The 22209-nt window shown below is 41.6% G+C and overlaps 1 protein-coding gene and 1 long non-coding RNA gene across 2 annotated transcripts in view; both read right to left on the reverse strand.

The window, feature by feature from the left end:
- The window catches only part of HS6ST1 (heparan sulfate 6-O-sulfotransferase 1), a 184585-nt gene that overhangs the window by 142052 nt on the left and 20324 nt on the right, over window positions 1-22209 (reverse strand). The window lies entirely within an intron of this gene.
- LOC138114875 (uncharacterized) lies at window positions 3582-22050 on the reverse strand. Its single transcript, XR_011152852.1, has 4 exons — window positions 21967-22050; window positions 7958-8223; window positions 7479-7666; window positions 3582-7346 (listed from the first exon to the last, which is right to left on the reverse strand). It is a non-coding gene; the product is annotated as an uncharacterized lncRNA (long non-coding RNA).

The following is a 22209-nucleotide window of genomic DNA, read 5'->3' on the forward strand; positions in this document are numbered from 1 at the left end:
CCACCAAATTTTAGGATAAAAACTGACTGTAACTTCATCTAACAATGAAGTTTCTCAAAGACATTCAAATGCAACAGCAATCCACGACTGAAGAAACTAAGTACAAAAGTTGGAAAACAAATTAGATGCCTTGAAAATGTATTCCCCAAGCATGTCAAAATCTCTTCTTTTCACACTGTTACAGCTGTGGAGCTCACAGGGACACCAAATGGTATATCAGGATGGGACAACATAAATAATGCCACCCCCAGCAGGTGACAATTAATCTCGTTTCTTTTTCCCCCCCAGGTAATCATGCAGAAAGTCTAAACCTCTACCAAATCTCCAGAGAGCTTCTGGCAATATTTGGCTTCTGCACAGGGAGGCTTGGGAAGGAAACTGTACCCTACAAACAGGCACATGCAATGGAGCAGTTTTAGAAACATGACAAATCATGCACAGATATAAATGGAGCTGTTCATACCAGTTCTACCTTTCTTGCTTTTCTCATGTCTTTTATCCCTCTGTCCCATCTTCCTCCAAGAAGGATTTTGGATCCTGCTCTCAGGGACTTTTCAAGGGAACTGTAACAGATGCAGACTGCAAGCAAACAGTTCCTGAACAACAACAGTGAGATGTATTAATGGGTGCTTTGGCTTCACATTTTCAAAGCATGTGTAGGAGTCACTCCAATGGTTCCACTACTGTTAGAATTAGTGACCTCATGTCTAAGAAAGGTGGTCTCCCATTTCTACACTTCATTTGTCTGTGAAAGCTGAAGTGCTCTGTTCTGGTCTCAGATTTCTTTTTGCCTATCCATTTAGCACTGCTGTCCTTTCTTACTACAGTAATCAGGAAACCTACTGTCACAAGCAACCACTATTCTCACAAACAGCCTGACACCCTCTCTCCCCTGGAAGGTACCACAAAACCTTTCAAATGATTTGGGTTTTCCCACCTTGCTACTTTACATGTTCACAAAGAGATCTGCATGAACGGATTTCAGAAATAATTACATTAAAGATAAAGGAGGAAGAATGTCACAGGGATGAAGGGACTCCTTAGGAATCGTGGAGTCTTTAATCTAATTAATGAAGTCGAAGAAATTCCAGCTAACATATTTCATGACAAACTCGCCCCCCACGTTTTTGCAGAGCCTATGCATTTATATCCAAGTGGCACCTACTCATATGCTACACCTATTGCACAGTTATGTCAATATACATAACATATACACACTAGCATAGCACGAGCACTTAGTATATGTTTCTATTTGCAGAGGAATTCATTATGGGAAACAGAAGGCTTTTCTCTGCAAGGAAATTAGTCTCAATGGATGCAGGAGTGGGTTTCTCTCCCCTCTCCTTCTGCTATTACTCATTAAATGGATAATTTCCTTTTATAAACAAAGGAGTCCATATAATAAGCAGGCATGTTTGAATAGATCATTAATGAAATAATAGTCTCCTCATCTCCCAGCCTGAAAGATGAAACCTAAACCCAGGGCTCCCAAGAGCCAATCCCTTCTCAGCTGGACTACAAGAGCACCCAGCCCCTCTCTGACCGACCTTTAGAGTGCCTGCTCAGCAGCCTGGCCAACCTCTTTTAAATTACCTCATAGGCAGAGTGATGATTTCAGCAGAAGCTGCTTATATGTGGTTTAGAGAACATAATTCTTCCCCATTTCACTATTATATCTGGAGATCTCCAAAGAGATCTAGAGAATATTCCCTCCACAGTTTACCTTGACTGTTTCTTATCGGAGTTTACCACAGATAGATTTTGACATCAGCAATTCCTTAAAAATCCATTGTGGTTTCTGAAGCATCAAGCTCCCAAAGAATAAGCCAAAAATGTCAGCCAGCTTGCAATATCTAGCTTTTTGTATAAATAATCAGGTGAGCATTAAGACATTGGCCACCAAAAATGAAACAAAAACATGTAACCTGGCACTTTAAGAAGTATTCATAAAACATGGCTCATCATCGGGGTGACTCCTGTATTGAAAACCTACTCTATTTGGAATCACTTGCTAAGTTCCACTATTCTTTTATTTATTATTCTTTATTCAGCATTGTCAGAATCCATACTGTTGTTCCACAAAACATGCTTTGATTTACTTTTCAAAATGAACGAAGAATTAAACCATTCCAGTGTTCCAAGGTGCTCAGAAATCACCAAATCAGGCGAGAAAAGTGTCTGAAGAGATACGTTTAAAATACAAGGGTATACAAGCTCTCTTCTGGGAGAGCTACCACAAAATACAGGACTCCCTCCAGCTTTTTTGGTTTTTAACCTGTGTGGTGTCCAGGTGCTGGCCAGATGCCAGGCACCCACAAAAGCCACTCACTCATCCTCCCCTGCCACAGCTGGACAGAGAAGAGAAAATTTAGTGAATGGTTCGTGAGTTAAGAACTGGGAGAAAACACTCCGATGGCAAAACAGGCTCATCTTAGAGATACAAAGTAAACTTATTACTAAGATCAAAGCAGGAAACTGAGAAGTAAAATAAGCCTTTAAAAACACCTTTTTCCCCCAAACCCATCTCTCCTCGCCACCGACAGTGCAGGGAGACAGGGCATGGGGGTTTGGTCAGTTCGTCAACTGAGGCTTTCTTCCACTGCTCAGGGAGAGGAGTCCTTCCCCTGCTGCACCATGGGGTCCCTGCACCATGGGGTCCACAGCCTCCTCCAGGCATCCACCCCCTCTGGCACAGGCACCTCCCCACGGGCTGTGGGTGGATCTCTGCATCCCCCGTGGGTCCCCAGGGGCTGTGGGTGGATCTCTGCATCCCCCGTGGGTCCCCAGGGGCTGTGGGTGGATCTCTGCATCCCCCGTGGATCCCCATGGGCTGTGGGTGGATCTCTGCATCCCCCGTGGATCCCCATGGGCTGTGGGTGGATCTCTGCATCCCTCGTGGCTTCCCATGGGCTGTGGGTGGATCTCTGCATCCCTCGTGGCTTCCCATGGGCTGTGGGTGGATCTCTGCATCCCTCGTGGATCCCCAGGGGCTGTGGGTGGATCTCTGCATCCCCCGTGGATCCCCAGGGGCTGTGGGTGGATCTCTGCATCCCCTGGGGATCCCCAGGGGCTGCAGGGGCCCAGCTGCTTCACCATGGTCATCACCACGGCCTGCAGAGGCATCCTGGCTCTGGTGCCTGGAGCACCTCCTGCCCCTCCTTCCCCGCTGACCTTGGTGTCTCCATGTTGTTTCCCTCACATGTTCTCAACTCCTCCTCTTCTCTGGCTGGAATTAACAGTGTGCCCCCCTTTGTTTTGATTTTCTTCTTAAATCTGTTATCACAGAGATGTTACCAACATCTCTAATTGGCCCAGGCTTGGCCAGCAGCATGTCCATCTTCAGAGCCATCAGGGATTGGCTCTGTTGGATGTGGTGGAAGCTTCCAGCAGCTTCTCACAGAGCTGTGGCCCCCCTGCTACCAAAAACCAGGCTGTGCAAACCAACACAACCTGGAAATATCCTCTCAGAAATGACTATTACAAACTGCCAACTGTTCCCAGCTCAAAGCAAGAAGGGCAGATTGCACCTGGCCCCCTCAGAGGGGTAGGGGAGCCTGGGAGTGAGTCACATACAGCTCGGGTAGTTTTAACTCCATGATCTCTTTCTGTAGAGAGTTACCAGTAATCTTTTTTTATTCCACATATACATCCACTTTCCCACCAAGACAGAGTGCAGATAATTGCAATCCAATCAGGGGTTTGATTTTTTCTTTAAATGACTACCAAGTGCAAGTGCTGGAGTTCAGCTGCTCAGAGAGGCAGAGGGAAGGGCTCATGGGGGCCAACCACTATCTCTGGACAAAATCTTTGGGCAGAGTCACAGATGCATATACAAACTCTTACCTCTACTCTCTTCTTTTTCCTCTTTTATTTTGAATGGAATCTTAGACATTTTTTAAAAACCTCATTCTCAGTTGCAGTTAAGAATACTGAAATTTTCCACAGCAGCAAACACTACAGCAGAAGGCTTCACTGTCATTCTGGCCTGAGTTCTTAAAAGGTATCTTCACTCCTGTCTGGGCTCTACTACAGCCCAAAATGGCATGTAAGACTGGGTCCAGTAAGTCTAAGTTCCTTCTCCAGAAGGCTGCTGACAAGGTTTGCACAAAACAATGAACCCTACTTTCCCAAAAGGTCTATAAGAGCTTTAAGCACTACAAAGGGAAAACTTCTGGCTAGAGAAGTGGAGGACCACACCTCACCTCCATGGAGTATACCTGGGCAGGAGCTCAAGTGGTTAAGCCTCCCAGCAAAGCACCAAACTAACAATCAAAAGTCAAGAAGAGGTGAGGCCCTAGAGCTCTTCTGAAAGCGCATATCATGAAAACTGTGACTTTAAAAAGGGATATAATGAGTTATAAAAGAAATCATTAAGTCAGGATCATTCCTTCAGGGCAGCTTCTGGTTTCTGTTGCCCAGTTCTTCATCATTCAGAACAATTTAAAGGTTATGGCTGGCTGCATAACACTCTGATGAACATTATCAGCTAAAGATCTTTGCCTCATTTACACTTAGAGCTTAAGCCAGAAGAAACAGAGAACTTGTGGAAAGAAAAAAGCATTTGTGACCTTATCTAAGTCATCTCTTAACCAGAAAACTCTTACTTCCCTCAAATATCCCTAGAAGCTTTTGTTACTTATTTTCCATTTATCTAACATCTTTCTCCTGGCGAACCTATTGGGATCAGGTCATTTTCTCTCTCTTTTGATCCAAGACCCTGGCTTATGGAGTGGCTCTCCCCCCATGCCTGACCTTACCATGTGCTTGAAGCTCAGAACTTGGAACAGAGCTGTTGAACTTCATGTGCTGATGTTAAACAGAGAGTTTAACCAAATCTCATATTCATTTCACTCTAATTTTAAAAGCTCACCGCTCAAGGGTAGAGGGAAAAGTTACTGTTACTGCAATGAAGGCTACACACTGAAGACTGTAAAACAAAATCAAAGCCTAACAGGTCTGAAAGACCCTGACTTTCAGGGCCCAAAGTCACATAAACATGGCAACAATATGAAACTGTATTTAGAGTCTACTGAGTTCCTAAATTAGAGTCAGCTTCATGGCACAGCCACCCTTCAGTAACTAATTGCTCCATTCAAAGCTGCATATGTTGTTACATCAAAACTTCCATGTCTACTATTTGCAACATTTCCTTCAGATTACTTCTACAGTTCTGCAGAGAAGTGAAAACTGACTACAAAGGTTTTCCTCTTCTAAATACATTCATTGGGAATGATCCTTAAAAATATTTGCTATTTCTAGGAACAAGTAATTTGTCCATGCACCAACCACTTACCATGAAAAACTGCATTCCCTGCAGGTGGGTGGTGGGGGGAAGGAAGGGTGGCATGTGTCCATCCACATCCCCATCCCCACAGCTTACTGATCACTAAGCTCAAATTTCTGAAAATTAGCATTGTCAGGACAAGAGGGTGGGTGGGGATGTGCAGACACAAAACAATGCAAAGTGCACAGTCACAAATTTTTTTTTTTCCTAGTTACTCTTCTTCCCCTGCCCTGAGGATGAATAATTCAATCTAGTGGTCCATTAATCCTATACATAAATAAAGGAGGAGCTGCTAACTTCTGATCCTGGTTAAAAACAGCTCTCCAAGTTCTGTGCAGAAAAAAAACCGGGTGCTTATTGCAGAGCTCCTGATAGAACTCCAAACACCTTCATTTGCTCACATTAGACCTACAGACCCCAGATATGCTTCTTACAGTCCGACTACTTTTCTGTGCAGTATTTTGGCTCTATCCTTCACACTGACGTAATTTTAAGAGCAGTTCTAGCAGAGGAAAGGAGGCCTGGCTTTCTACCTGGACCCACAGTGCACAGCAGCATGCAAGATTAACTCAAAATCTTATTTTTAGAGCCTAATTCTTACGGAGAAACAATATCATTGGCTACCTTTTTCCTTTCCTTTCATGCTTCGCTGGCATGAAGTCATTTGTTAATAATGCCCATCTGTGATGGTCCATTTTCATATTCAGAAATTTCACGGCAGATTACAGGCTTTCAGAGAGCTCCCTGAACATCAGCTTCGTCACAGAGAAAAGTTTTACCCGCACCCTGCCCTTCTTTGCACCCTGCCAACAGATAAAGCTGTGGCACGTGGAATTGTTTTACATCTGTGTGCCCCAAGCAGAAAGGAGCAGCTGTGACCCCACAGCCCTGTGAATGCAGCCACAGAGAAGCTGACACTCCACACATAAACCAAAGGTGGGAAAAAGAGCTCCTGATTCCCGTGGGACAGCAGTTCCATGGAGATGAAGAGGAAAAAAGTCGCAGAACCATCAGTCTCTTACCTTCCAGGAGCTCTGGATTCAACAAGCAGCAGTTTTTAACAGAATCAGAAGAGGAACAGAAAAAAAGCAGCTAGAAGCTGGCAAATTACAATGTCAGAATCAACAGAGACTTTGTATAAGGGAATTTTAGGGTCTTCATGCCCTGCAAAGTGCCATCTGTGTATGCCATAGCTCAGCTACTGCAACAGATTATCTGATCAACAGGGAAGGAACAACAATGGAAAATCTATTAGCTGGTGGCTGTGGAGCATCACAGGTCTATTAGAGATTGACTGATTAGCCTGTCGGGTGAGAGTCAGACTTTCTCATATCTAGTTTTCAATAAACTGTTAAAAGTCAATATGACACAGAGTGAAAATTCAATTCAGGGTAACAAAGAAAAAATAGCTAATTATTCTTTTACAGCACAGTAGATCCTTCCAGGTCTCCTTTAACAACAGACTAACCACTATAATAGACTGTTTATATATAGATTACCAGCAAAGATAATCTGGAAACAACACAAATAAAAGCACCAAAAGAAAATTCTACATGCCAAAATTCACAGAATTTTAAATACTAAACTACAAACAAATGGCTCTCATGCTACAGAATCTCTGTGGAAGACCAAAAACATGACAGAGTCACCAGAAAAATTACCTTATTTCAAAACACTTTTTAAAGGCAATTTATCAACCTAAAATTGCAGAATTTCAACTGTGGAGCACAGCAATCAATACAGTATCAGCACTTTGGATATAGAATAAAACCAAGTGTGACAGAGCCCAGAGCTTTACAGACACTACTGGGTTTGCCAGCTCAGTTTTGCTACAGAAAGTAACTGGGTACAGGTGAAAAAGGCAAAGCAAACTTTAAATGCTGTAGATATTCTGGGAAGATTGGTAACAGTAGCAAAGAGCACATCCAGGGAGTTTGTCTGGCTTGTGTGCACTCTACTCTTGCAGAGCCAAACCCTCGTGTTGCCTTGCCTTAACTCCTTTACACTGTTTTGGAATAATCAGCTCTGTTAGTGGTCTTGTGACACATCAACTCTACAGCACCTGAAAACAGGGATACAGGATGAGAAAAAAAACAAATCGGTATTTCATCCATACTTCAACATTATACTTTAGTCTTTCTCAGCTGTGTTGGGGCAGACATTTGTGGGACCTTGTGCAGAAAAAAAAACTTACCTGGATTAGAGAAAATCTATCGAAATCAATTGCTTTCAAGGATTTTGTTTGAAAGTCTGGTGCCCAAACACTTGCACAAGTACCACCAGGACAATGGTGATGTGGCATGGGATAAAAACAAAGATGTACCTCCAGCCTATGTTTTTGACCCCAGCATTTCACTTCACCCTGCTCACCTGAAGGGCTGTCTGTGGAAAGAGTATAGAAAAGGAGGAGGAATACTGAATGCTAGCCAAAAACTTGTGTATTCTGCAACTTTTACTGTCTCACTTTATCACAGAAGAAATTGCTTATCATTGGCATGCTAAAGACTAACACACCCTGGTACTAACTCATCCTACCTGAAAGCAATGTGAAAACATAATCAGAAAGAAAAAGCAAGCAAATGAAGAAAAGAATCTAATACTGGTTACAGGTGATGCCATAATTTCAGTGGACTAGAATGGACAACACACATTTTAAAACCACATCAACATTACCTTGAGGGACAGGAAGCCTGAAATCTCTCCAGCTCTGTGATCTCAGTAACAGATGTCAGGTCTGCATGGCTTCTTTCTCTTGTCACAGGAACACTGAGATCTTTAGAGATCCGGTTTGGGATTTTTTTTTTTTTTGAGAAAAATCCAGTGCAGAGCAAACTAACTGATACAAATACTTGTTTTCTAAGCTGGAAGACCACAGTGCTCCTCCTCCTCTCCCAACACTTTCAATCATGTGGGAAACAACAGGGCTGCAAGACAAAAACCTTCCAAAAGAAACTCTCTGTCAGAAAGGGTTTACTTCCAAATTCCTCAAATCAGATCTACTTCAGAACAGAAAGCAATTTCTAGCACCATGCCACAAATTCATGGGCTGGTGACGAAAAAAACAGTTTCAGCCCAGGTTTGGTCCACCTTATTGTGGTATGTTTTATTCTGAACCACTTCTCAGTGTGAGAACTCTGCAGTCTATGCAGCCACAGTCACCCCTTGTCTAGGGAAAGGCACAAAGGAGTCTGGCAAGGGGTGGGGAAAGCACACGATGATGCATTGCAGAGATGTAAAATCCTTCAAGCAGTCAGAATGTCACTGCTTCATCTTCTGGCACTGCTTTTTGAGACTGAGATTGCATAGAATGATACACGTTCCTGTCCTACAGACACGCCTTCTCCTGGATGGGGGAAGAGGGATCATGCAAAGAATCAACCCTGGCAGATAGCATCGTGAGACAGGCATGGCCAAACCAAAATCAAATAAAAAGAACAGTTGATAAAATATAGGGCCTGGAATAACCTTTGCAACACTGAAGGGGAAGTTCAGTCACCAGAAGCCAAATAATTAATTTAAAAATGTGAAGCACAGTTTTAGAAGCAAATCTTTGTCTTTAAGACCCAAAATGCTCAATCCTGTAGGCTGTGTGCAGCTGTACAGATCTACTTAAACTGCCAAACCCAAGAAGCTGAGCAGGAATCTGAAATTGCAGCACTCATATTCCCACAGCAACTAGAGATAAGGAAGACCAGGAACAGTGTCATTTTAGAGTTTGCTAACCAATTCCCCCTTTCCCCCCAAAACACAGTTTAAATTTCATGTTTATCCTAGCTGGATACTTTATTTATTTAAGACAGGGATTTGCCATCTGCTTAGCAATCAAATAAGCTACCCAGACTGAAATCAGCAATAATGACATTTTCCCTCTGTGAAACGCTATGTCTTCAGAACATGCACACGGTGTTGGGTGTGGGGGGATGCGAGGGAGAGGACAGACAACCAAAATAAACCTCACCAAAACAAAAAAAAACCCACCCCAAATTAACCAGGTTCCGCTCATTCTGGCCACCATCATCTTCATGCTCTTTTTCACCACCTCCAAACATGCAATAAGCAGGCAGTAATTGCATTCCTACCTGCATAGGATGAGCATGGAGAAGACAGACTGAGTAACTATCAAGCTGCTTACAATAAGGAGTAACAAAATGCATTAACCCATAACCCAATCTCAAGTAAGTACTGAAGCTTTGGGTTAGTAAATATAAATACAAGACAAGAGATAAAAGTTGAATCCATTGAGGAATTATCACTTCTCTGCTCAAATTTATTCCCAAGAGAAAGCAAATGCATCAAAAGCTGTTGAGTGAAGAACACATTTAACTCCTTTTTCAACACTTTAAAACTGTTATTTAAACTTAAAAGCTTTCTACTTAGAGCAAGGCATTAACAATTAAAAAAAAAAAATTGTATTCCTTTCTCAACACATATTCCCATGTCTTCTATTTCAAGGGTTCCCATAATGACTTTTTGTTGCTTTTTAAGAAGAAAGACACAGACTGATTACTTTTGTTTCGGCGATTATTCACCAAACAGAAGAGACATGGACTACATAAACTTCAGCTCAGATACCGTAAAACTCAAACAAAATTAGCTCTACTTCATGCCTGCCAGCATAAGAAGCAGAGACAGATTTAAAATGCACTACTTTTGGTTTCCTATTCCACACAGGCACACCTTCAGCTATCTAACCCCATTTAAACCAGGCAGCTTTGGGCACAAAGCAGCACAGGTGGATTGCTCAGCCTGGGGCCACCTCCACAGCTGGAAAGAACAGCAGGAGCATCCTTTCCCCCATCCTGCTGCAAACCTGGGAACATGTACAGAGAACTGGACTTGCCAAGCTGGGACACCCACAAAGCTTATCTAGAGACAAATTAAACTGGACTAAACCAAATCCACACACCTCCCATTTTATGTTTCAGAAATCTAACATGTCTTGTTAGACTTGAACGTGTCCGCTGTATTTGTTTTGAACTTATTATTTTCAAAAGAGAGAGTTCCCTCAGGGAAAAATTTTCCAACAATCTGCTATTTTTTACTGATCACTGCATGTTTTCAGAGTCCACTGCCATTGTTTACTTCCCCTAAAATTATTACCAGGCCCACAGATATGATAGCTGGATGTTTTTCTAATATACTTTTCCTCTTTTTTGTGGGTTGTTTTTCAATTCCTTGGCTCTGAACACTCTTAGAGCTGTCACAAATTAAGCTGATCATAGCATCTCCTGTTCCCAACAAGAGGACAACCCAGTTCTCATTGAAAGTAATAGGAGCTTTGCCACTGATGGCAATGCAAGCAGGATCATGCACTCAACCTCTGTAACAAAAGTAAATAAACACTTTCATTTTCATGTCTGAATTGGTAATGCTGGAATAACAGCTTTCTTCTCCTTCTAATAACAGTGGAAAAAAATCTAAGTATAATTGCAATTCAGCTGCTGTGTGAAGGAAGCAAAACAAAACCCAATGAAGCTTTTTATTACATGTGCTGTTTGCAGAAAGAATGAACGATCCCTTTGCATCTTCCTACTCCATTTTGAAGAGGTGGCCAGCTCTGGTTGGACATCCGTGAAACTCCTTTATTTGCTGGGGACTGTACTGCCCCAGATCTTACCCATGTAACACAGAAACCAAGTGCAAAAGGAATAGCATTATATGGCCTCTACAATTTGCACACAACAGTAAGAAGCAATTAAGTTATGCAGTATTTTGTCAGAAAACAATAAAAGCTTCTTTCTTCTTTCTTTAGGAAAAAGGAAAGAGGAGACAGCCCATGCACTGCAGTGTTGCTACTTCCCATTAACTTAGAGGACACAAGGCTTAGTGAGCCTCACTGCTCACCCTGTCAGAAACGCTGCTGCTGCTGCTGAGACCCTCAGCACTGCCAGCTGTGCTGTGCCAAAGCTGCCTTCCTGCCCAGTGAGCCTGCAAAGGGCAGAGCAGCTCCTGGCTGCTGCAGGACATCACTGCCCCAGTCTTCAGCTGTAACTCTTCAGCTCAGCACTAAGAGAAACTTTGGTTAATAATGGGATATGGACATCAGTTTATAGCAACTCAGAAAACAGCTGTTTTTCTCTTTTTCCTTAACCATTTTCTTTTTTCAAGCATCAGCTGTTCAGCTACAGATACAAACATCCAGTAAGCAGAGTGTTTAAGAGAAAGCAGAAAACCAATCCATCTATAAAATAGCCCTATGTAAATCCAACTTCCACTCAGCTGCTCCATAAATGCAGGCTTCTCACTTTACATTAACAACAGGAGACAATCCACGATCAAGTAATAGCTCAGATTGGAGTGAAGGGTTTAATTTCTTTTGTGCCTTCAATTCTGCTTAGAACCTGATGAAGCTGACTCTGCATTTTCCTAGTGCCACCCAACTGTAACTTCTAGGACCTTTCCCTATATCCAAGATAAGGAAAGGATTTGGTTTTAGACTGCAAGGAGATCTAAACTTTGCGTCCTTACAGGTATTCTGCAGCCTGCAAAAAGAACCAATGGCAGTAATACAAACAACAGGCTTTTATGGCTCACCATCTCAAGATCACCATCACAGATTTTCTTATCTTGAGACACCCTTCTCTTAGCAAGACTCCTTCTCAACAAATGCAATTGCATAACGTGACAAAATGATATGCCTGAAATAAATGAGCCACATGTGGTGATAACGCCAGGCAGCCTCTGGGTTCAAGGCAGAAGTACCACTGCCCCTTCTTGCAGCCATTTTAGGTGTGTCTGAGGTAACAATTTTTTCAGAGCAGATAGTTACTGATCATAATGGCTGTCTGTCTCATAACTAAAACATCTGCTTGTGGAACTAGTTCTTATTAATTGAAGTGGCAAGGAGCCAGTTGGGACTTTTTTAAATCAATGCAGGTCTCTTATAAAAACTTGAGTCTCTTTGCAAAGCACTGCTACAAAACAGGAAGCAATGTCTAAAACTGCCTTCAGCCCATTATTTTTCACTTCCAAGGAAATCCGTTTCCAGTCCAGCCAGGAAGACTCATCACAGAATTACAGCAGTCAGTGAACTACCAAAACATGTTAATACAGTGCTCACAGCCAGGCACCCAACCAAGGAGAAAAACTGGCAACAAGAAAGAGTCAAACAACAAAATACAGAGAATCTCAAGTCACAAGTCCAGCATCATTCTTTATTATGAAACATAGAAAAAAATCCAAGAAAGGCCAGTGGATTAATCAGCTGCTAAAGGGAAAACTTCCTGCATAAGCAAAATCACACTGCTCCATCATTTGACGTACTGCAAATGCACAAAGAAATCAAAGAGGGACCCTGTAATTTACTCCCACTTGCACAGCTTCTGCTATGTGCATTCACTCTTACTGATAAGCAAGTGATACAGAGTTAAAACATTTTATTTTTAGATGCTATAATGTCCAAGGCAAAAAGGACTCTTAAGTTACAACTCTGCATTTCTCAGCTTTTATGAGTTGACATCAAGCTTTTAATGTCACTTCTGGTGGAAACACCTAATGCTTGTTCCTGAAACAGACATTGCAAAATACATTGTTTCTTCCCCCAAAAAGCCTACTATTCTCACCTGTGCCACTACATACCTACTAACACACATCAGGTAAATCACCTGTTGACTGACTGGCAGCATATTGTTTCTACTGCCACACACCAAGCACAGGTGACATTTATCTCTCCCTTCCTTAAAGCTGAGCACTGACCACACAAACGATTAAGCCACCTTTTTCTAAGCACCATACCCATCTGTTAATCAGCAAAGAACTTTATTCCTTCATCCAGGTACACAGCCCAGTCCCCTTCTCTTTCAGGAGCTGCCTTGCTAACAGGATTCAGAGAGGGAAAAAGCTATACAGAACTCTCCAAGAGCACAATGGGGCACAATTGGGAGGAACCATTATTTTTCACTGAGTTTTTAATAGCCAGTTGGCATGTGAAAGCTCAATTTTCTTCAAAAGCCTGCATTTCTTTCTGTCCTGGTGAATATTTAACAATCCTCTGGTGATACTGTGTTAAGAAATCATGCATGGTACGTTGGTTTAATAACTCTGTCTTTGGCATATGAGTTGGCATGTCATATTCAATCTACCACAGAAGCCACTCCAGTCAGGTGGAAACAGTCAGTGAGGGGAGTGCTGATTTGTAGAACTGTTTTTCTGTGTCTCATTTGACTGCTTTATCGAACTCTCCAGGCCTTCCCCCAAGCAGTACAGATGATAGCTGAAGCTCAGGCTAAGAAGAATGGCTACCCATCAACAAAATTAAAAAAGGCAAAGCAAAAGCAGGAATCATACAGGGAGCTTCACTCCCTGCTTGTGTTTACTGTATAGACAGGACATAAGGTTTTATTTTTAGTTTCCTCCACCCCTTCATTTCCCCTCGTCGCTCTATCGAAGTATCACTTTTGGTGGAGGTGGCTCATTGCACATTCCTTTGTTCAGAGGAGGAGCAGCCATCAGGGGCAGTACGAAAAGGTTGCCTTGCTCCCTTGCAAAGTAAGGCACTGCACCACTGATTCCTCACCTCAGCTCTGGACTGAATTACTTTGGCAGTTTCAAGAGCTTTATGTATATTTTCCAAGTCTCACACTCAAGATACTAAAGAAATGGCTGGAGACCATCCACCCCTATCATTCTTTCACCATGATCACCCAGCTTTACAAAGAGTAAAGAAGAACCTTGTACTTCCCAAGTTTAGTCACAAAGAGGAAGCAGGACAGTGTTAGATCCAAGGCCCCAGCCTTTCCACCATGCTCCCAACTCCAAATTTCTTCCAGTTAACTCTGGTCCTTCCCTCTGTGTAACACATGTTGAAGCATGAAAAGTATAGCAGAATAAGCTGTGCAATGTTATTAAAATGCTGCTGATAGTATCAGAATTAAAGCCAGACTTTAAATATATCATAGGCCACATGAACTATATCAACTATATCTATCCAGTACCTGCTCTTCCTCAAAAGAGTGAACTTCAATCAGTCAGTCCAGTTTTTCTGCAGGCAAACATATTTGTTAATTAATGAACTATTAAACCAATCCCTTCTTGTTGGGAATGGGAAATTAAAGGACTAATAATGAAAATTTTATAACACAGAGATTGGCAGTTTGTTAAGAAACACATCTACTGCATGTTCAGGGTAGTTCTATCAAATTAGTCTTACTTCACTGTTTTCTCTTTCCCTACTCATATAATTGCAAACATCACACAGCAGGCACTAAAACTTTCTAAAGTAAATTTAAAAAAACCCCAACACAACTGCTGAAAATTCCACACATCACTATAAAAACCTCAACCACTCCAAAACTATTTTTACAAACACTATTTTTACTGTCTGGATGGTCTTACCACCCCCACACTATGGCATGGCCCTCCTCTTAGAGAGCAAAACCTACCTCATGTGCTTCTTTATAATGACATTTGCTGATTTCAAGGAAAATTTCTATTAAACTCTTTCAACAGACTTATCTATCCAGTGTCAGGGTCAACACAAACTTAGAGAACTCAGCTTTAAATTCCTTACAAGAGAGGACTGAAATCAAGCAGCAGAAAAATTAAATGAGAAGATAAGCCAGTAGGACCCTACATGAGTATTTGAGAGGTATCCCTGCCCCACAGCTCCAAACTACTTTGACAGAAACAAGGATTTTAGCTTAGGGGTTGTACCTGTTTTCTCTCTTCTGTTTCTCTTTCATTCTCACCACCTGTGCATGCAGGAAGAACTGGAAAATATCTCATATGGGATTGATAATGGACCTACTGGAATTTAAACATTTACCAAAGGGGAATCAGTCATGCAGTGCTTTTTCCTGCCAGCAATCATATGTTCCCAGCACGGATAACATTTTCACATATAAATAAAGTCACATATCATTCCTGCTTCTACTTGGAAAGTATTGAACTTTAACAGCTATGGAAAAAAAAATACAGTGCATCAAAATCCACCCAAACCTTCACACTTTCATGCTGAATTTTTAATTTAAAAATACTTTTTACATGCTTAAAGACATACTTGTGCAGTAATATCTGCAGATTTAAAATCTCTTTCAGTACTCCTGTAAATCATGTTAGATATTACCAGCTATAAGCACTGAGGCTGCAAAGCCAATTTCCATTAGTTCTGGTTCTGACCAAGCCACTCCATAGAAATATTGCAATTGTTTGTACCACTTAAATTATCTCAGTCAGACACCTAAATGTGTTTGTTGTACACCCCATTTCAGCATAAGGTGTCATGCTACACCAGCACGTCAGTTCTTACAGAGGGAAGTGGTTTATCAGTAACTATTTCTCTCAGCATGGAACAAGCAATAGTGGAAAGTGCAAACCAATTTAATTTAACAGGAGGGATTCATACCATGGCACGCAGTTGTCCATTAACAGAACAAACCCCTGCCTCCCTCCCTTTCTCCAGTTGGCAATTGCAGCAAATCTTCCATGAAAATACATTTCCTGTAATGTTCTGGTCATGGTTGGCAAGAGCCACAACCCATTTCCATAAAGCCACCATGTGGAAAATTGCCTTGGCTGTTAAAATGGACTAATGCAAAGGAATGTTTTTCTTAATGTTGAAGGCATCAATCCTTTTTAAAAAACACCACGTTGCAGGACATTAGCTGGTCACCCACCAGCTGTAAGGCAGAGCCCTCACACTCAACAGTAAGAATAAAAAAAGCCCTTCATCCAAGTATCACTTGCAGACCACTAACTCAGCAAACATAACGAGAAGAGAAGCCTGAAGGAACTTTGCAACAGCAACTCTGTTTTCACCAAAGTATAATCCTCATGCTGCAACTGCTAATCAACAAGCTTCCACAGCATTAGTTAGCCCCCCAAAAGTTAAATCCTGAGTCTGCAGCCAAGTGGCTGCATCACAGGACAAGTCAGGCTGTTGAAGGAGATGCTGTAAGGCTTTCAGGGCTGGAATCCCATTCTCCAATACTCTTGTTACCTGGTGCAATTTACTCTTTAGCTCCCAGGGACTCACAGAGATCCTGTTTATTCACTCTTGGCCTACAGGGCTGATTCAGCCCATAATTCTTACCTACACTTGTCTGTGGCCTCTCTACACTGCTTTTGCCTAGATGAGCAGAACACATCTCTCTTGCACACTGCCCTCCCTGAGCTCTTCATCTGTGCTGGACCAAGGACGAGACACAAATCTGGTGCCCAGGGTGAGGGCGTGCAGCTCACGCTGTCTGGAATCTCTTATTGCTCAAAGCACATCATAAAGAGCTGAAGGAGCTTTGCATTCTCTCTCTGACTCTGGAAGACCCCTTGAACTTCAGGGTGTTACAAGACCAGAAGCTGTTAAATGAACTCGCCTGATCTGGAGAAATCTACCAGTAGATTTTACAGAAATGCCTGTGGGATAAGACACAGGTAGAGGAGGCACCTGTTTTTGGAAAGGGGAGACAGTCAATGTGTAAGACTTCAGTTGCACTGATTAATCTCAAACCAGTTCTTAAATTGATAAATGTAAACTTGCACAGACTCCCTGCTATGTTTTACAAGTGACACAACCAAATTACCTACAAAATATTAAACTTGGTTACAGCATTTTTGCACATTAAAAAGATAACAGAGTGTTACCATGGTATCATTTGTATAAAAAAGCTCACAAAGCTTATGCCAAGAACCATGAAGTGCAGGACAGCAGTGGTGGTACCAAAACCCTTTGCAAGACCGGAAAGTGAGAGAAAAACTCAGAAAGACATTCAGGAAATTTAGTATTAGAAAACTAAGAAACTGAAATCTCTGGACATACATAGCTTGCAATGCATCTGCTGGATGTATGGGAACTTCTCAAAATCAGGCCAAAGGTGTCTATAGTCAGGGACCATTATAGATACACTAAAAGTATGGACATTTTTGAAGATATAAGGTTTGTTTCAGAAGTTCAAGGCTTTGCAAAACTAAAATAAACCAGAAAAGAGGTCCTAGAAATCTTTAATCGCCATGTGCTATTATAGGAGCAGGCCAATTTTGGACTACTGTACAAGAAGGAAAGGTAAAGATCACTGTAAGCCTTCAGAAAGGGTCATTAAGGCAATTTATTGAGAAAAGATTTTTAAGATTAAATATCTATGATTAAAAAAACTGATAGAGCATAGAAAAATACATTTGTGAGCATGTAAGTTCTCTGAAATTTAAATATTCTTGTGATACATTCCTTGACTACAAAATTCTGATGGCTGTGTTTCCAGGCTCAAAGCTGTGCCTAAGGCAGTAGATACAGAAATACAACAACAAGTTTCCCAGTTTTATCCTTCCTGGCCCCAGTAAGAAAAGAAGATGCACATGAACAGAAAAGCTACTTTACAATTCTCTTCCGTCTCTTCAAACTTCACTGGTTTTCTTTTCTGGAAAAAAAACCCCATCATATTATAAAGTGGTTTTTTTTCCAGTCCTGAGAGGCAGCAATGGAAAAAAAAACCCAGGAGGTAAGAAACAGGAATAGAGGAACACTGTATGACTCTATGTTGTACATGCCATCAGAAGGGTGTAGTGTTTTGCTACCATATGTGATTAAGAGAAGCATACATATTTCAGAGTACAGAAAATGCAGTTAAAAGGGTGCATGAGAAAATCTACATAATGCTGATTTCCTTCTGTATAATCTTGTTTTCTATTTATCATATCTGCTGTGCAAAAATTTAGTTTGTGCAGGGTCAGTGAGCAGCTAAAGTATCTTGAAAGAAAAGTCTAACCTTTCCTAATCACCTGTGCTTCCTGTAACCACTCCATTAGCCCTTTCCCTGATTTATGATTCCCACACTGTCCCTGTGATTAAAAGTGTGATGGTTTGTTTGCATTTCTACTTAGGCTGATTATTTTTTGCCCTTCCTCCAACTTCAGCCACCATGCAGATGACAGGTCTAAGGGTCCAACACTCATTTCCAAAAGCCACGTATCACAAACAGGATGCTGCCCTACAGCACTGCTCCCCTCATGCCCACCACACAGAATGAGCACTCTGTATCTGCTGGAAGTTTCAGCACTGGCCACTGGGTTTTGCTGTAACTCCAAAACAGTTTCAATTTCTTCTCTGTCTAGACTTGAAAACCCAAAGTCTCCAGAAATTCTAGTTAGATTGAACTGAGAAATCACGTTTTTGATTCAGGTCCCTATAAAGGCCAACCTGAAAAGTGTCATGGGTTTTGCCTGACTGACAAAGCAGCTACTCAGTACTTTTGAGAAGACTGCCTCCCATTCCTGCTGGCAACTCCTGTCTGGTCAGACAGGTACTTCAATAGCACAGTGGCAGACAGAGAGAAAGCACAGCTTATTGGAAATGAGGTCCCATGATGTCTGTAAAGGAGAACAGCCACAGCAACAACATGTAGGTTCAACCTAAAAAATAATACTCATGCTTTGTCAGAGACACGGCTAGTCAAGAAACTCACATGCATCCCAACAATTAAGCAACACAATGAATTTACTGCTGTGAAAACACAAAACCAGGAGCCAGGTGCCATGACCAAGCCCAGCATCTATGGCGTGGTTATTGAGCCTCACACTTCTGGGAGGCTGGAAGAACATGCTAGAGTGGCTGGTTGCTATTCTGTCATCATCTTTGTAGCTCTGTGAGTGTGTAACTGCTACTGCACAGCTGGAAAATGCCACTGTGTCCACAGAGGAAGCCAATGGTTATGCAAATGGTTGATGCACATCCCAAAGCACAGGGCACTCCCCAGGCAGGTAGCCTGTGGGTCCTGAATGAGTAACCTCACGTACGTTAATTACCAACGTTTGTTAGAAGTATTTGTAAGGCCACAAAGACACTTATGTGTACAAAGGGCACCTGGTTTTGGTCAGGCAAAAACAAAATTCCACAAAAGAAAAATTAATATAAATCTGAATGAGTCTTGGCAAACTGTTATAATGCCGAGTAACACAGTAAAAATGCATATTTTCTTGCTCAGACATGTCTACCAGCTCATGTCTACAAACTGGCTCACTACCATCTGCTGAAGGTAAGGTAACAAGAAATATAACACACCAATAGCGTTTGGTTAGTAGTTTGGCTAAAGCAACAAAGGTATCTTTTGTCACCTCTGGAATCACAGAATCTTTATTAAAGTAGTTGTCAGTATTAATAACTTTGCAAAGAGGTGTTTTAGTAAGAAGTCTCAGCCATTTTTTACTGTCCTTCATCACCCTCTCATCCCACCAAGCTTTGCTTTTAATTTTTCACTCCCAAGATAACAAAGAGACTAGAAAGAATTTTCCGTTCCTTTCACCAAAATTGACAACAATCCTTTTTTATCATCATGAAATGCCAAAACAACAATACATCTCCTCCCATGACCATTGTTTTTTTCTCTCACAACTGGACTGTTACTGTGTGGCACATCTAATGTTAGAAAAACACCATGGTTAGTATCTGCCAGGTTCCATGATGTTATTCCCCTCGCATTAAAAGAATATGATTAACTTTAGTTTGTACTGCATCAGTAATTTTTTTTTTTTGCAGGCACAGAATTCCCATATATTTATAACTCGTGGCACTTCATGAACTTGTGAAATCTTCTGTGCTTCTTTCTGAAGCGGGAAACAGTAATTTCAGCAGAAATATGAATTTCATTATGTCTGACTGACAAGCTCAGGCCACATAACTGACTTAACACACACAAGGCGTGCTCCCTTTTCCTTTGATTTATGAGTCTCCACTATAGCTTGTTTTTTTTTCTGCAGGAACAGAAGCAGAGTATATTTATATAACTATTCTATCTCCCCCCCCCCTTTTAATCTGAACCTTTATATAGAACATCTGTTGCTGCAAGAGCAACTGGAAACTACTGTGACTGTGTTGCAGTAACAGACCTCACGGCAGTCTAATACAACTACCAAAAATCCAACCCTTCACAGGCAGGAGTTTTGAAAAACATCAGCACATCTGAAAAGGCACTGACAATTGCAATAGCACTGTCTCCTATGCTGACCTGCCACTAAACTCTTTTATTTTGTTTCAAAATAACTGCCAGAAAGAAAAGATCTTGTTGTGCGTTTCAGCTGTCTGCACATTATTTCAACTACGTAATTTTTGTTAGGTGATTTAATTTTAGATCTCCTTTTTCATTGAAGAACCCACATCTAATACAGAGCTCTATTCCCCACTTTAGTTCTAACCCCAAATGTATGATCATTTACTTCTGCTCACACCTTACATGCAGTGATGTAGCAGTCCACTAAATAAATCACTTCAAAAATATTACAAGTTTAACTCTATGAACCACACAACAGTGGAGCAATAACCTACAGCAGAATGCCTTTAAAAAACCCACCCAAACAGCACCAATTATATCACACAGCTTTTCATGCTACCAGAGGCTTTGAAAGGAAGCTGACTCAACAGTCAAGGACTGAAGAGTGAGGAAAACCAAACATGGAATTTCCACTTCCTCTACACATGCTGTCAGCATAGAAAAGGACATAGTCAACAAAATAACAAGCTCTGTCTACCTTTGGCTTGTGAAATGGGCTCTGATGAAATAAAAGACCTCCAAAACCCTCAACCCACCCTGCTTCTCTGCCTTCTCCCTGCACACCTGAGGTGACACCAGTCACATCTGAGCGTAGCCCTTGGACATACAATTGCTGATACAACCCAAATGCAGACATCACATTTTCAACACACTAGCACAAAAATACATTTAACAAGAATTGTTAAATGCTTCTGATTTATACATGCCAACCTGAAAATCCACGAAACCGTGACTGCCAATGTTTCACAGATGCAAAAAATAGGTTTTATACCTCTGGGGTGAGGAAACATAATGGTAATTGTAAAGGGTTTTACTGTACAACATTGAACTGGCTTATTAAGATAATGAGTTGTTTTTCCAATCACTCTTCAATTAAAACAAACAAAATGAATCACTGAGCCCTTCCTTCCCAGTGCAGCTGCATGGCACACTCACATTTTGCAGTTTTTTTAGGTGGCGAATCAGTGGAAAATAAAGAACACCTCCCTTGTACACTTCTTCTCACACCTCACAGCTCCTCCCCACCTCCCTTAGAAATACCCACGGATGTAGGTGCTCTCACCAGATCTGTACACACACACACACCTCATCTATTTCTTTAAAATGCTTTAAGAAGCATTTTAAGTCTGCTTTAAGTCCTGGGTGACTTCTCTTCATCACAAAGAGTTCCCCATAGGTACAGAGGGGTAGTAAAGGCAAAGCACCTGCCATGACAGATGAAGAGATGCCAGTTTTTGGTTGTGAGCTGTAAAGCACCTACTTTCAAAGGTTCTGTTTTCTCTGCCAGCCCTTTTCTCTGGAAATCCTCCCACTTCTTACCCCAACTCATTCCATATTTAATTCTCAAAACTCTTATTCCAGAAGGAGGACAGTCATGGTTCACAGCCTGTACTCACTGCCTTGCATTGACCATTGCTGAACTGTAAGAATCCACCCAAAAAAGATTTAAAAAACCCAAAGAACATTATACACTGTCAACCATAAAGACTTTGATATGACATATGGGGCCAAGATCCCTGAAATGCACAGCAGCTTCATTTCAAAGTGCTTTTCTCTCTTTAGCAGCTAATGTATCTGTCAGGACAACAAAATTATGCAAAATAAAATAAAACTGCCCCTGCAGATCCACCACTGACTCAGCTACAGCTCAAACACTTCCAGTACAAATTGAAACCACTGACCTAATTATAAAGCAGAAATAATGCCTACCTCTCTTCTTCCCATCTTCCCCAGCAGTCTGGGAACTCAAATGAAAAAGCTGGAAAGCACTTTCCTCCTTGATGCTTTTGCTACAGAAAACCAAATGACTTAAGAACAAAGGCCTGTAGGGAAGATGCAGCAGGCAAATAAGAATCACCTGTGAGTTCCTTACCCTGTCATTTCACAGACGAGCCCCCAGTGTTTCCTATTAGCACTACTCACTGCTTAGAGGGCACCTGTCAAAAACCTCAA

The sequence above is a fragment of the Aphelocoma coerulescens genome, chromosome 9 (assembly GCF_041296385.1).
Source record: "Aphelocoma coerulescens isolate FSJ_1873_10779 chromosome 9, UR_Acoe_1.0, whole genome shotgun sequence".
Lineage (NCBI taxonomy): Eukaryota > Metazoa > Chordata > Aves > Passeriformes > Corvidae > Aphelocoma > Aphelocoma coerulescens.